Genomic DNA, 16,351 nt, shown 5'->3' on the forward strand with positions numbered 1-16,351 from the left:
TGATTGGCAAGTCAAGCAGCCTGCTCTACAAGTTCGTACGTATGGAATCACTCTGTGTGTTCTTGCCATAGCATCTTTGGGACTCATCGATGTGTTACAGGTTTTTTTCCCCTCATCACTGGGGAGTGCTCAGTTGAGTCAACAGGCCTTGGTGTCATCGTGCGCTCTTTTCTTACCGGGCATTTCGTTAACCTTCATTTTGAGGTTATTATGAAAAAAAAATCACTTAGAATTGTTGTGCATCAGTCTTTTGGTGGAGAAATTTCTTATTTTTCATAGTGGGTAAATTAATTATAAATTATATCACTAGCTTATCAATTCTATTTCTGTTCTGTGACAACCTTTGAAGCTATTTTGCCATTCAAAAAGTGTCTTGAGCCTGGGGAGATGACTGAGCGGATCTCTGAAGTTTATTGGCAGTCCAGATTAGGCTCTCTGTGAGACCTGTATCAGAAAATATGGTGGAGAGTGATTGAGGAAGTCACCAACACTGACCTCCTGTTTATACATGCACTTGTACCTATGTTTATGTACACCAGTGTGAACATGAATACACTCTATACAAAGATTCCCAACATGCATAAGTTAACACAACTAATTCTAATGTATTTTCTAAATATTAGTTTTATTTTTATGTGTATGTGTGTGCATGTGTGTGCATGTGTGTGTGTATGTATGTATGTATGTATGTATGTATGTATGTATGTATGCCATGTGTACTATGCAGGTGCCCATGGAGGGGAAATAAAAGGGTTGGAGTCCCTGGAGTTACAGGCGAATGTGAGCCACCCAGTGTGGGTTCTGTGAACCCAACCTAGGCCTCTATATGAACAGCAAGCACTTTTTACTGCTGAGACAGCTCTTCAGTCCCAAATTCTAATATTTTTGAGAGATTATTTATCCTTCTTCTAAATGCAGAAAATCCATACTTGATTGTCTCACACAAACTCTAAAGAAAAATTTAGAACTTTAAGTATATTAAATACATGAGAATGAAAACGTGTCTCATGGAACAGTTTGAGGCGATTATTTCAGCCTTCCAGGCCCAATCCTGGCTTCCAGATCCTTTCTTCTGACTATTCACGTAAGCTTTTGGCATGCCCATTTTCCCATGAACTGAATCACTTTCAAGAGAAAGCCCATCTCTGCCTTCCTCTTCCTCTGCCCAGCATCCAGCACTGTGCTCGGGCCGCTGCACACAGACTATATGTCGGATGCACAGAGCAGCTGCCTTTTGTCTTAGATATATATTTGCCTTGTGAACGCCTTTTTTGTTGTTGTTTCTTTGCCATGGAAACAAAACACATGCTTTACTTTAGCTAAAAAAGTTTGCAGCTCCCTTTATGTCATAGAGCTTTTGTTTAATGCATGAACTGACTTATCCCAATTTCCTGTTTATATAGAATACGATCATGATGAAAACAACACACTACCAGAAACTTACAAAGGATTTCTGTTTTATTAGTTTAATAACGTTGTTAAAATTCACTGATGTGTCATTGAGAAACACAACTTTACGTGAAGATAATATCCACATGCTCATGCATTCACTCCTAACTCATCTTCTGTGGGCAGATAATACATACTCAGTGCATGAAAGGCAAATATCATTTATTTTTATGGGTGGCAAAAGAGGCGATATCTGTTTTATACAATTAAAAGGCTTTGGAATTGTGGATAATTTTCATTACTCTTGGGATTTCTGTGTTGAACCAAAGGTCATTATTCTAATCATCTCAGACTGTCTTTTTCCCCCTAATAGATCTTTGCAAAGCCCATCTGCCTGCAGCTCGTGGTATAACCTTTCTTGATAGGGGCAGGGTGGCAGATGGACAGCAGATGGGAGTTTTGCCCTGTTTTGTGGTTCAGAGCTTGGCCCAGGCACGAGCTGTCAGGGACTGTCAGTTTGTCCTCTCAGCTTGGGGGCTTCATCACTGCATTTGGCATCTAAACTGCCAGTCTGAATTAATGCAGAGCCAGGCCAGCTATTGGTCATTGTGAGTAGTTAGTGGTGATGACTATCCATTAGGTGCAGGCACCTAGTGAGTCTATAAAATAACCTGGTGGGAAATGTTCCTGCCGCTTCATTGTATGCTACATCTTCAGGACTGAAGGGTCAGCTCTTTGCCAATATCATAGCTGCATAATTAGGGAAATACCACAGTCGTATGGGTACCCCCTCAAGTGAGGCTCACTTTCTCCAGAATCTTTGTGCATGAAATCACATGGGAAAGCAGAATAGAAATGTGCACTGACAGTGGTATAGTGCATGGTTTTGGACATTTTTATGTTCGGGAATTCTTAAAGGTATTGCACAATTTAATGGACTACTGGTAACATCCTGACTGTAGCAAATGTGATTGCTATGTGGCCACAGCATTAAAAGGTAGTTATGGGATTATTAGTATTTCTTGAAGGGGAGAGAGGATCTTTCAAAAATATTATTTTGCTTCTGCTGCATGGCTTTTGAAATTTATTTATTTTTTATATGTGCGCTTCAATTTTCTGCTTGGCAGGTGACACTTCATTCTAGATAGATCCAGATTGGAGTAAACAGATGAGTGTGGGTGAATCCCTGTAATGGAGGGTAAGCGTTGGCAGTGACCGTGAATAAAAGGCAATTGGGTCAGATTTGAAGCGGAGATTTTGTTGCTTTTGTTTGTTCATTTTCTTTCACTTTGAGTTTTGGTGGACTTATATTTGTTACTCAGTGGCGCTGAGGCTCAATTTTGACTAAGAACTAAGGAGAGTTTATGTAAGCAATATGTAAGTACAGATGTCTAAATGAATATCTTTGTTTGTTTGTTTGTTTTTCGAGACAGGGTTTATCTGTGTAGCTTTGGAGCCTGTCCTGGATCTTGCTCTGTAGGCCAGGCTGGCCTTGAACTGACAGAGATCCGCCTGCCTCTGCCTCCGGAGTGCTAGAATTAAAGGCGTGCACCACTACTGCCCAGCCCCTAAATGAATATCTTATAAGGGTCAGATCACTGCTACACCAGTTCCACCACAGACTTACTATGCCATTGAATTAAACTGAAATACTGTGTTCTGGTATTTAATAGTATTTATGCTGTTTCAAAGTGTAGACTTTCCTAAGTTCTAGGGGTCAGGCTGCTTTTTAAAGTATGTGGTTAATTACAATGCTCCAAATGATACAAATAGCACTGGGCTATTGTCCTCAAAGTCATTATATTTGCATTTTATTGCAGAGATTCCTTTAACATATATTTTTATGGATCTTTAAAATCTAGACTATAACAGAGTCCTCGAAGATAGTTTACTTAAACTCTGAGTAATTCTGAAACCATCAAATGAGTTTCCTCCTATCCCATGCTTCATCAGATCACTGTTTATCTTTGGTTCAATTTTCCTTCATAAGTTAAAAGATTTAAAATTTTAATTGTGCTTGTATCCACAGATGAGATGATGTGTGTGTTTGTCCTACTTTATTTGCTGTTGTTTACTTGTTTACTGGCTTAGAAATTTGGCAGGTGGCCAAAGCACCACCCGCCCCTTCTTTTAATCTTGGTGGTATTATACCTGTGGCTTCCTTGAAACCAAGTCATCTATTTTTTCTTTTAAAGGAATCTTAGAAAAAGGAAGGATCTTGTTAATGATGTGTGTAAGTTGACTTTAAGGACTGTGCCCCAGCCCCAGTAGCTGTAAATGTATTTTAACATGGGTCCTGCTAACATAATTTCAACTTGAGGCGTGGCCGGGATCTAGTCAGGTATAAACCTGTGATAGCTTGAATCGCAGAGGCTTGAAGCTGTCTCCCTGTAATGGCTGGAGCACTCTGGTCCCAGGAAGCTAACTCCCACTAGCCATGGAGTGAAGGGACACAGTGAGCGTGAGATGTGAAGCGTGCCTGTGACCTAGCAGTAAGGCAGAAGCTCTGCTTTGCCCTGTGATGACTTCTTTGCTCAGTCTTGTTCTTCCTTTTGGAAATCACTCTTTAAAGAAAGATTAGAAGCGATGGGCTCGTCTAGAGAAAATATAGATGATCTTGCATTGAACATTCTCCATAAACAGCTAATGTTTTGGGTTTAATCATCCTCAGGATTATAGCCTGCTTATGGTTTACAAAGCACTTTATCCATGTTTTAGCTCTTAGGGTTTTAAAAATTCCTCATTAGGAAAGTGGTGAAGACACCCAAGTCACTGAGGAAATAAATCAAAGCAAAGCAAACAGGGGTCTCAGCCACTGTCTTTTATGCATAGCAGCTACTACTGGATAAACAAAGGCAAACTGGGCACTGCATGGCTTCAAGAAGCTTGCGTTCTTTAAAAATTGTTATTTATTTATTCATTATTTTTTGGTGGTTGTTGTTGACGGTAGTGGTAGTAATGGTGTGTGTGTGTGTGTGTGTGTGTGTGTGTGTGTGTGTGTGTGTGTGTGTGTGTTTGCACTCTCACATGCTTGGAGCCAGAAGGTAGTTCTCTGGAATTGGCACCTTGTGGGATCTGGGAATGGAACTCAGGTCTTTAGGCCCACATGGCCTCTGCCCGCTGTACCATCTCACCAGCTGAAAAAGCGAACATTTTAACAGACAATGCAGGTAATGAGTAAATATAGGAAAACATCAAACCCAAATGAGTCCTCTAAAGACTAGAGGTAAGATCCTCATTTTATGTAGGATGCTCAGAAAAAGACTCTTATATGCATACATATGAATGTATTTTTGCATTTAGCTTTATTTATGTGTGTATACATGTGTATATGGGTGCACGTGTGTGTATACATATACAGACAAGAGGTCAGCATTGACTATCTTCCTTAATTGCTCTCCTGTTGTGGAATAATCCTTTTGTACACTGGGGAGAAGTGTCACTCTGATTGATTTACTAAAAAGCTGAATGGGCAATAGCTAGGCAGGATTTCCAGGCACAGAGGATGCTGGGAAGAAGGGCAGAATCATGAGAGGAAGACACATGACATGTAGGAGACAAGGTACCAAGCCATGAGCCATGTGGCAGCATGTAAATTAATAGAAATGGGTTAATTTAAGTTATAAGAGCTAGTTAGAAACAAGCTTAAGATACAGGCTGAGCTTTCATAATTAATATGAAGCTTCCATGTCATTTTTTTGTAAGCTAGTGGCCCAAAAAGGAAAATCCAAGTGCATTTTTTGAGGCACAGTCTCTTGTTGAACCTTGAACTCACTGATTAGGTCAGACTGGCGGCCAGCAAACTTAAAGGATCCTGTTTCTACCCCACTGGCACTGGCGTTATGGGCGAGCCCTACACTTAGTTTTCTTGTGGGTGCTAGGGATTCAAACTCAGGTCCTCATTCTTGAGTAGCAAATTCTTCTCTGATTGAACCATCCTCCTAACCTCATGTGTAGCCTTTTATTAAATGTAATTTCCAGATTTCCATGTGGGAAGTTGTGAACATTTTACCACCTGACTCCCTCAATAGATAGAACATTCTCTTACCAAAGAAAGACCCTTCAGTCCTGTTGTTCTTACACTCCCCGCCCCAGGGACAACACTGTTCCCATTCTTTTCAGAAGATTAGAACAAACAAAGGGTCCCCCCCCCCTTTTTTTTCTTTTAGGGTGTTTTAGTGGTGTTGCTCTATTAGAGTGATTTTACTTTTTCTTTAGTTTGGACCAACTGAAGTTTGTTTGGTTATTCTCCCGTGGGAGTACTTTTATTCTCATTATTCTTGAGTCCCTTTATTCTCATTATGAATAAAGCTATTTAGGAACAGATTTGCACCAGATTTTTTTTTTTAAATCCCAAATTAGTTTTTGAAACAGTGTCTCACTCTCTGTCACTTTGGTTGGCCTAGAATTCACTGTGTAAACTGGCCTGGTTTTGAACTTACGGCAATCCACCTGCCTCTGTCCCCTTGGTGTCAGAATTATAGGCATGCGTTATCTGTGTATGAGAATACAAATATAAATGTGTAGGGTATCCATCCCATGGAGTACGTGTTTGACTTTTAAAGGAACTTCTATTCACGTGTCCACAGAGATCGTGCCATTCCCCTCACCCATCAGCAATGGAGAAGTCCTGTTTGGTTTTGTTCTCAACTCTTGGTGTCAGCACTCTGTTCCATTTAGGCCATTTGCATGGGTGCCTACCAGAGTGTCCCGTGGTCCTGTACTGACTCATGATGACAGACCCTGTGTCATGTGCTGGTGACCCTTCACCTTGACTCCTTTGAGAGGGGCCCACTCAGTTTTTCAATTGAATCATTTGTTCCTTTATTGTTGAACTGTAGGAGCTAAATAGAAGCCCTGTGTTAGATAACGCATTCCACATGTTTTCTCCTAGACTGTAGCTTCATTTACTTGCTTTTCTAATCCTGTCTCAAAAGTCACAAGGTTTAATTTTAATGAAGTTCATTTTTACCACTTTACTTTTATTGACAGTATTGTTTTTGTTTTTCATTTCCCTATATGACAAAGATATTTTTTCAATGTTTTCCTCTAGAAGGCTTGTGATCTTATTTTTATGTTTAGATCAATAATCTTGGATACATTTATACACAATGAATAAATGAATGGCTCATTGTTCCCCCATATAATTAGATAATCATTCCAGCATCTCCAATTGAGGAAACATTCCTTTATCCATTGAAATTCTTTGGGAACATGGTTGAAAAGTCAGGGTTCTTGTTGTTGTTGTTGTTTGTTTCTTTGTTTTATTTGTGTTGTTTTGTTTTGTTTTGGGTTTGGTTTCTATGTTGGATATAGAAAGCTAGAAAAAACAGTTTTTATCCTTACAACAATGAAATGGGTTCCAGGGAGCTAGAGAGATGGTCCAGTGGTTAAGAATACTGTCTGCTCTTGCAGAAGACCTGGATTGGATTCTCAGAACCCACAGGGCAGCATATAACTCCAGTTTCCAGGGATCTAATACTTTCTTCTGGCCTTCAAGTTCACTGTTTGCATGTTATGCACATAAATATAAACAGACAAAACACTCATGCATGTGAAAGTTTTTTTTTAATCTTTTAAAATGGTAAAAAATTTGGGAATACGACTTTTTGAGCCAACAAGACAGCAGAGACTTCAAAGAACAATTCAGAAGCTTACATCACAGATAGACAAGGTAAGCAAGGGCTGCTGTCTCTAGGGGGTGATGATGGGCCTGCCCTGCCCTAGCAGGACTGCATGCATTCTACTAAGGAGGCTTCTACCAGATGTTTTCCAAACTGGTAAAGGCTAATTGTAGGTGAGGATGAGGATCCTGCTTGAGGAAGCAGGAGGAAAGCTGTGTGGTGCAGACAAAAGCAAGTTGGCTTCACTCAACCCAGGCAGGATGTGCATTCGAAAGACACCGGTAGATGAGTGTGGGTTGCTGCATTGCTTGCCATAGCTGTGAAATCAGACTGGGCTTGGTGTTCCTCCGTAGACTAATGGGTAAAGAAAACATGATGTATGCACAATGGAATTTTTTCACACATTAAAAACAAAACAAAACCCTCACGACTTTCACAGAGATGAATGTAATGGGAGATCATGGGTCAAGTGAAAAAAGCCAGACTCAGAAACACAAATACCAACATTTTTACTCATATGTGGTGTGTGTGTGTGTGTGTGTGTGTGTGTGTGTGTGTGTTGAGAAGGAGCAACCTTAAGCAAGGAGAGGGGAATAGAAGGGGTAATGGAATGTGCCTGTCAAAAAAGTGGAAAGGGAGAAATGGAGCATCAAGAGAAAGGAGGAATGAGGAAAGGAAACCAAGGGCGAGGACAGAAACGCGGGAATACTATAACAAAAATCTAGTGTTTTGTCGACTGACTTCAAAATCAGCTTTTAAAAAGTTTAAGGGGAAACTAGACGTGGTGTTGTGCACCTGTAATTCTATCACTGGGCAGGCTCAGGGAGGAAAGCTGTGAGTTTGTCAAGGTCAGCCTGGGCTACCAGGCAAGATCTATGTTGAAAAGGAGTTCCTTTCCTGTGTGTATCTAGAGACAGGAACAGCTATGGCGGAAAGGGCACACAGTCCTTTTTCTGTAATCTTCTTGTCCTATGGGTAGAAGCCTTAACTACATGAAGAACAAGAAGCTTTGGTTTTTTTCCCCGCTGGTACAAACTTATTATATCTTGAGCAAGATATAAAAGAATTCCTCTTCCCTAGAAACAGGGTGGGAATAAATCTTGGGCCAAGATGTATAGATGAAGATAAAGCAGGATCCACAGCAAGGGCCAATTTCCAAGACCTCAAACTCAGCATGTACCCAATTAATCTTGATAGCAGAGAGTTCTGTCCTCAATTCCATTACCAAAGAAACAAGTGACCAACACTAGTGTGATTCCCAATTTTCACACTGGAGACTAAGTTCGGAGACATGAAGTGAGTGACCCAGAATCTCATAGCCAATAATGGAAAAACTGAGTTTTGAGCCCAGACATTGCCAGAATCCTCCTAACCTTGTGCAGTACTACAGGGGTAAGGGGGTGGGGATGTTGAAAAGATTGAGGCAGATCAGAAGAGCCTGCTCTTCTGTATCGATGGAAACGCCTATGGGAGTGTGTGGGTTTAGAAAAAAGATCATACAATCAAGATCGCATTTAACGGAGTTGTTGAACCAGGTCAGCAATGAAAGATGTCACTGGATTTAGAAAATTATCTGTGCTCTGGCAGTATGCAGTTCCAGTAGAATTGTGAAGAGTGGCGCCTCTAGCCATTGGATGCATGGATTCAGAAATGAGTGCAGAGTAAAGAAGATGATTCAGTTAAAAAAAAATCACTTTCCCTCAAATGTTTGAATACAAGAGAATTGGTGCATTCTGTAGGAATGTCATGAAGTTGGGAATGTATATGAATGTGCATGCAATGTCTGTGTGTTCCTGTGAACTGGTTCAAGCAGTTATATACATGTATATGTGTGGGCATGTATCTTGAGCCAAAGGTTGATGCCAGGTGTCTTCCTTCATCATTCTCCACCTTTTTTTGAGACAGGTCTCTCACTGTGTCTGGGCCTCTCTCATTTAACCTTGCTGGCTACATGGTGAGCCTCGGGCATCGGCATAGCTGTGTTTCCCTAATGCTGAGATGACAGATGGGTGTGACACTGATGCCTGGCTTTGCTTCTTTATTTATTTTTTTTTAAAGTAATCTGGTTGTTTTGTTTTTAATTATGTGTATGTGTGTGTCTGGTGAGGTATACACATGTGAGGTATGGACATGGACATGTAGGTGCTCATGGGGGCCAAAGATTCTGGATCCCCCGGAGCTGGAATTACAGGCACTGTGACCCACCTGACTGGGTATAGGTCCTCTACATGAGCAGTTCATGCTTTGAACCATTGAGCATCTCTTACAGGTCCCTGGTGCCGGGCTTTGAACATGGATTCTGGCAGTCTGCACTTAGGTTCTCAAGCTTATGCAGCTAGCACTTTACAATCATATGGGCTCCAGGGGTGTGTAAAGGATAAAAGTAGTTTGTGTATGAGACACGATGAAGAATCCAGTGGGATGAGAAAAGTTTGTCATTATTAGAAAAATAAAGAGGGTGGACTAAGGAAACTTGTCAGTGCAGCGCCTCTGTGCTTTCTAGAAGTTTCCTGAAAGCACAATGCTTGTGTCTTATTAGTTGCCTACGGAACTTTGAGAGATAAACAACTTACTCGTCCTTTAGTGTATTCCTTATGTGGGCTAAAACATACTGTACTTACAGATGCATCCTTTAATCTCACATTCTGAGTGCAGAATTCTTCTGGCTATGCCAGCTAGGGAAACGTTGCTTCATGTTTGCTGATGTGTGTTGATACACAAGTGTCAGAATATAGCTGCTTGGTAGCGCTGCAAGAAACAACTGTCACTCTAATGTGAAACCTGTAACAGACACAACTCAATCAGCCCATCTTAACTCCACAGAACAGAACATGGCTTGAAAAAGAAGAGAAAAGTGAGGTTGAAACTCTAGCCAGCCAGAGAGTCTCTGGCTTCCTCCCGACCTCTCTCGATCCATTACATGGTCTGATGGAAAGTGAGGACCATGTGAATGGCAGTGTCTGTATCAACATTGCCTCAGGTAGCAGAGGGTTCCAGACAGCAGCAAATGTGTGGTAAGAATATACTTAACAATGTGTGCATTTATCTAACTTTATCATGAACATCTTAGATTGGTGTGTGTGTGTGTGTGTGTGTGTGTGTGTGTGTGTGTGTGTGTGTGTGTGTTCATCCATGGAGTCCAGAAGAAGATGTCAGAGCTCCCAGAGCTGAAGTTACAGGTAGTTGTGATCTACCTGATGTCAGGACTGGGAATTTGTGTCCTGTGGAAGAGCAGCAAGCACTCTTAACCTCTAAGCCGTCTCTCTAGTCTTTCTCCAATGAAAGCCGTTGAAACGTCCTGTCCTTCCGTAAACTTCAGCGTCCATGAGGGTGTGAGAGAGATTGTCTACACAAGCCCACTTCTTTACTACCCCCCTTATGTCAGATGCCCCCCATCTTTACTGACTGAAGTGTAACAGACACCTTTTGTGTTTTTACATTACATTTGCTTGTTTGTACGTGAGCATGCCATGGTGTATGTGGCGAGGCCAGAGGATACCTTGTAGGAGTTGGTTTTCTCCTTCCACCTTGTGGGTCCTGGGAATCAGTGGCGAGCACCTTTGCCTGCTGAGCTGCTTTGGCAGTGCTCGTGTGTGTTATTTTTTTGACAAGTGTTGGTTTTAACTCTAAACAGATGAGTTGGATTTGTTTATACCTATGTGTCAAATACTAATACATACGAGAAAAGTGAAGGTTTCATTTGGAAATTGAATTGTCATTTGGAACTGTGGGTTGGCTGTCACACTGGGTCACATGAAAGAACTTGGCCATGTTCACTGGCCATACTTGGCCTCATTTTTGCCATGTGTTTGCCAGATGCAGAAGCAGTTCACTGCCAGAGGGCACAAAAATATGGAGGAAATACTTGGAACGTGTGCCATTGAGCACACTGCATGTCTTTTCTTTTCCCTCATCTTTTGCCTAGAGAAGCTTGCTTACAAGTGTCAGGCTATGAGTGGGAGACTGGAGCCTCCTTTTGCCCTCTTTCAGGCGCAGATGGGGAGCGAGTGTGGGTGCGTAAATGTGTTTGGGTTCTTATATATGACTGTGTCCTTGTGCGTGAACTTGTGAAGTCCAGAGTTCACCACGAGCTCTCCTCTGGTTGTTTTCCACCTTGTGTTTTTGAGATGAGCTCTCTCTGAACCTAGAGCTCATCAGCTCAGCTAGGCTGGCTAGCCAGAAAGCTGCATAGACCTGCCTGTCTCCATCCCTCCTTTTCTTCAGTTTGGGGTTACAGACATGAGCTGTTGTATCTGGGCTTTTACGTATGTGTTGGGGCTCTGAACTCAGGTTCTCACGTTTGTAGGCCCTTGGAGCCATCTTCCCAGCATCACAGAATTTTATAGACTGCCTCCTTTAAGCACATTTGAAAACATTGCTGCAAACAAAGGAAGATTAAAAATGTGATCTCTACTGCGAAAAACAGTTTTGAGTGAACAAACGAGACGGATAACACACACAGTCTTTGTTGAGGGCTTCTTAATTTCCTGGGGAAGTTATCACTTAAAACGAGGAACCATGAAAGTGTCTGCATTTGTATCAAGATAGACTCATATGCAAAGGGTTCCAGAATTTTGACAAATCAATCACACAGTTAAAGGTCACATATTTATCGCTGATCCAAACCCCAAGATGAATTGAGATGTCAAAATCTTGAGCATATTGGATGTTTACACATGAATAAGCAAGATGGCAGACATTGTTTTCAAGCAGACTTTTTTTTTTTGCATTTGCATGTTTTTGGTTCAGCTTGCAATTTCCATATAACATTTTTTTCATGTTTACATTAGCATGTAATTAGCATATATATAATTCCATGGTGGGTTATATAAATGCCTATGCTCCCCAAGAGGAAAAATGTCTGTGGGTTTTTATTTCCTTTACTAAAATATTTCTAAACTATGTTGGTATTGAGGGAATAATTGTATTTTTCTTTTTAATTAGAATTAATAGTTTAAGTGATACAGCAGGCTATGAAGTTCGACTTTTAAATTAAAGAACTTCATGTTTCAGGAAAAGTATTTAGTTTCAGAATTTGCAGGGACAGAGTTGAAATATTAATGTTAATTTCTCCTTTACTGCATTTGCTACTTGAAGCACTATAGTTACTCGTTAGCTAGAGAGTGTTGTATTTTGGGAAAATATTTTAATGAAGTTTACCAATTTTATTTTTTAATGCTGCATGTATGTGAGAAAGAAAGAAAGTGTGTGTGTGTGTGTGTGTGTGTGTGTGTGTGTGTGTGTGTGTGTAATGAAAAAATGAAGTATCATTTCACTGGACACCTCATCTTTCACCTAACAGGATGAAAATAGTGAATGAAGTTGTGTGTGTGTATGTGTGTTTTGTATGTGTATGTGTGTGTGTGTTTGTTCAAAGGCCTATAGAACACATATACCACATGACCTTTGCAGTTCATTTTGGTTACCTCATTTCAGTGAATAATTAATGCTATAAATTAAAACTGGTGGAATGAACCTGAGATTTCTTTACTAACTGCTGTGGGATACAGAATAGGACCACTTCTGACTACTTCATAGGGGAGCTGTTTGTAGTGCATGGGGGTGGTTGACAAATGAAACAGTGGTGATACTTGAACTAGATGTGGAAAAGGAAGCTCTCATGACTTCCGTATCACTGTGTACTTTTATTTTTGATTTGTAGTTTTATTGTAATGGGGTTTTGTGCTGATACTATGTTCTTCATATTCATATGTGTAATCAAACTTCTACCTAGAGAATCCTATAAACAGTTGAATCATGAAAAAAGTGACTTGAGTACCTTGAAGATCCATGATATTTAGAATCTTACACTGGGCTGGCTTCAGTGTAAATCTGTTTTTGTCTGTCTTACCACTGTACTATGATTTAATTAAAATAGAGACACTTATCGGTTAGATTTCCAATCCTGAATGAGAAAACGTAATGCTGGGGATTTCTCTTGCTTCATCTTTGTGTGTGTGTGTGTGTGCGCGCGCGCGCGCGCGCGCGTGCGTGTGCGTATGTACACGTGCACACACACTCACACATACCTGTGTGTACATGCAGGTAAGCTTGGATGAGGACAGGAATTCACAGACATTGTCAGCGAACTTGTGTATTACCAGGGAAAAGAACTCTGAAGTAACAATGCAAATTGTTGAATTTTAATTTTGTTGTTACCTCGGAGGTGTTGTGCCTCACTGTGCAAAACTAATTTATCAACCTTGAGCCTGTACTTTTTGCATGTTCAAAATTAATCAATCTGTCCCATATAATTGTTGTTATCCAGAGCAGTGGCTCTCAACCTGTGGACCATGAGCCCTTTGGCAAACCTCTATCTCCAAAAATATTTATATTATGATTCACAACAGTAGCAACATTACACTTATAATGTAGCAATGAAAATAATTGTATGGCTGGCGGTCACCACAACATGAGGAAGTGTATTAAAGGGTCACAGCAATAGGAAGGTTGAGAAGCACTACTCCAGAGTGATAGCTCTCCTCCTTTATTCTCGGAGCCCGTGAAACCTTCTGTAGTCCTGTAATGTTTACCTAACCTAAGGATAGATTTAAAATATTTCATAATGCTTTTAAATTTTTTCCTGCAAATTTTGCTGTGTACAGCTGCATTCTTGGGGCTGGATAAACCAGCCTCTGTTGCTTAAAGAGTAGGGTAAATACAACCTAGATTCTAAAAGGAATGCATTCTTGAGCTTGGCTGAGAAGTCCTTATAAAAGGATTTTAAGGGCAGGAGAGATGGCTCATATGTAATGATCTCTTATTGCTCTTTCAAAGGACCTGACGTAGGTGCCCAGCACCCTTGTCAAGTGGCTCACAACCATCTGTAACTCCAGCTCCAGGGTGTCTTCTGGCCTCCATGGGCACTACATACTACAAGCTTTCACACACACACACACACACACACACACACACACACACACACACACACACTTAAATAAACATCCACTAAAAATGGGATCTTTTGAGGCTGGAGAGATGGCTTAAAAGTTAAAAGCACTTGCTGCTCTTCCAAAGGACCCAGGTTTAATGCCCAGCACTCACATGGCAGCTCACATCCACCTGTAACTACAGTTCCATGAGATATGACACCTTTTTCTGGCCTTCAAGGGCAGTAGGTATGCATGTGTTGCACAGATATATGTGAGGAAAACACCCATACACATAAAGCAAACAGTCAAGCTAGAGGAGAAAGCCTGGGGAACTTTTAACCTTTGGACCTTTGGGGAGCTTTCTGGTCTAAGCTAGGGTGAAGGTTGAGGCAGTAGACCCAAGCAGATGAGGCTGTCCTTTCTTTCCACTATGGAAGTTTGCAGAAATACTTTTAATGGCTCTCTAAAGCCATTGGTGCTGGCCATAGAGGCCAAAAGGGGACTATTAAGAAAAGCCCACTCTCCAAGTAAATGATACGGCTGTTAGCTTGGTGCTTCAGTGGAACTCTGGGGAGCTTTTGTGGAGCGTGGGTGTCTCTTAGTCTCTTGCCCACACATGGGACTCTTTTAGTCCTGTTGTGTTGCCTTGTCCAGCACCGCTATGAGGGCGTTTGCCTTGTCTTAGCATATCTTTTTTGTCATGTTTGCCTACTCCTTTCTGAAGGGAAACAGAGGGAGTGGATCTGGGGGAGAGGAGAAGTGTAGGGGGAAGCTGGGAGGAGTAGAGAGAGGGAAAACTGTAGTCGGGATGTATTGTAGGAGAGAAGAATCTTTTTGTTTGTTTGGTTGGTTTTTGTTTGTTTGTTTGGTTTATTTTTTAAGACACGATTTCTTTGTGTAGCCTTGACTGTCCTGGCTCTGTCAAGCAGACTGGCCTCAAACTCACAGAGATGCTCCTGCCTCTACCTCCCAAGTGCTGGGACTAAAGGCGTGCGCCACCACTGGTAGAAGAGATCGATTTTCAATTAAAAAAAAAAAAAGTCCACTCTCTTCACCTTTCCCCCAGTTATTTCATGTCTCAGAATCAACCCAGATGTCTTGTTGAGCTGAGAGAGGGCTGGACGCGTACGTAAGGAAGATCTACACATACTGTACGTAGGGTCTAAGTAGGAAAAACAAGGGGGGATCTGAGGCCGAGACTGTAGGGTGCTGCTCTCAAACTGAGGCTTTCTTAGTGTTGCTAAGAGGCAAGGGGAAGAAAGCAGTCAGCTCAAGGGACAGGCGGGCAGTTTTCCTGTTCCTCTGCTGAGTGGACCATTGTAGACACTGTTGAAACAGATGCAGTAAAGGCACAGGCCACTGTCGAAGGCACGATGAGCTGCGTCTTCCTCCAAGTGTGGCTGCCCACCCAGGATGGGCAGTGATGCTAACAGATGCTTCTCTCTCCATCACAGTGCTACATGCACTTCCTCTTGAGATGCTGCCAGGACATCCAGGCTCAGGAGCAGGAAGAGACTGGCCTCCAAACAAAAGTGTACCTACAGTTGGCTTCAGGTTTACAATATTATCTGTTGCACCTGAGTTGCAAGAAGCAAACATACAGTTTTTATTTCATTTTATATTTTTACCACCATGTGAGAATGAAGAGTTTTGAGCAACATGAAGTCAATTATGTAATGGGAGAGACAATAAAAAAAAATACTTCTTGCACATCTGTGTTATAATGAGGACATTTCAAATCAACCACACTCGTCTGGCTTCCTGTTTGTTTATAGCTTACATATGTATAGTGTTCTCATTTATAATTTATGTATTTGTAACATTTTATGGTGCACACACACTGCTCAGTGCACCCTCTCCTCTCTCCTTCCTGTAACACAGCAAAGTAACATACACACCATTATGTTTATGTTGCAGGTGAAAAACTGGCAGCCCTGTCAGAGGACAGGTAGCTGAGGGGAAAAAGAAGAAAGAACAGCCCAGAGTTCAGATCTTCCTACCATGCTCGGGATTTGCCACAAACACCATTGCATCGGGCCTCCTCTTGTGGGCTTCTGGAAACCACATGTGTACTCAGTTTGTGACGGTTTGGTTAGGGTTAGCTCCTCTTGCACATTGTTTTCAGAACGTAAAGAAATGTTGCTTTAAAGGTTTATCAAGATGTAGTTAAAATAAAAATATCCTCTTTACATGTAGTATGCAAGTGATTCTTCCAGTTTCTTTGGTCAAAACTCCTTTTATTGATGAATTTTACTCTGATGAATTCATACATGTATATAGTGTATTTAGGTTATTCTTACCCTCCCCTGCATTCTCTTATCTCCTTCCCAGCCCTGTTACTCTTCCTTCTCCCTATGGGTCCATTTCACACATTCATGTCTTTTTGTTTTATGAACCATTGATTTTAACCAGGGCCATCTGTGTTACCATGGGTTTGGAATTATCCACTGGAGCTTGGTTGGCTGG

At 41.3% G+C, this 16,351-nt stretch overlaps 1 long non-coding RNA gene across 1 annotated transcript in view; it reads left to right on the forward strand.

Moving 5' to 3' along the window:
* LOC114700992 overlaps window positions 1–16,074 on the forward strand; it is a 172,655-nt gene extending 156,581 nt beyond the window's left edge. The window contains exon 4 of the long non-coding RNA XR_005091588.1: window positions 15,803–16,074. This is a non-coding gene — a long non-coding RNA (uncharacterized LOC114700992). The remainder of the gene's footprint in view (window positions 1–15,802) is intronic.
* Window positions 16,075–16,351: the final 277 nt, after the last annotated feature.

Source organism: Peromyscus leucopus, chromosome 5, assembly GCF_004664715.2.
Source record: "Peromyscus leucopus breed LL Stock chromosome 5, UCI_PerLeu_2.1, whole genome shotgun sequence".
Lineage (NCBI taxonomy): Eukaryota > Metazoa > Chordata > Mammalia > Rodentia > Cricetidae > Peromyscus > Peromyscus leucopus.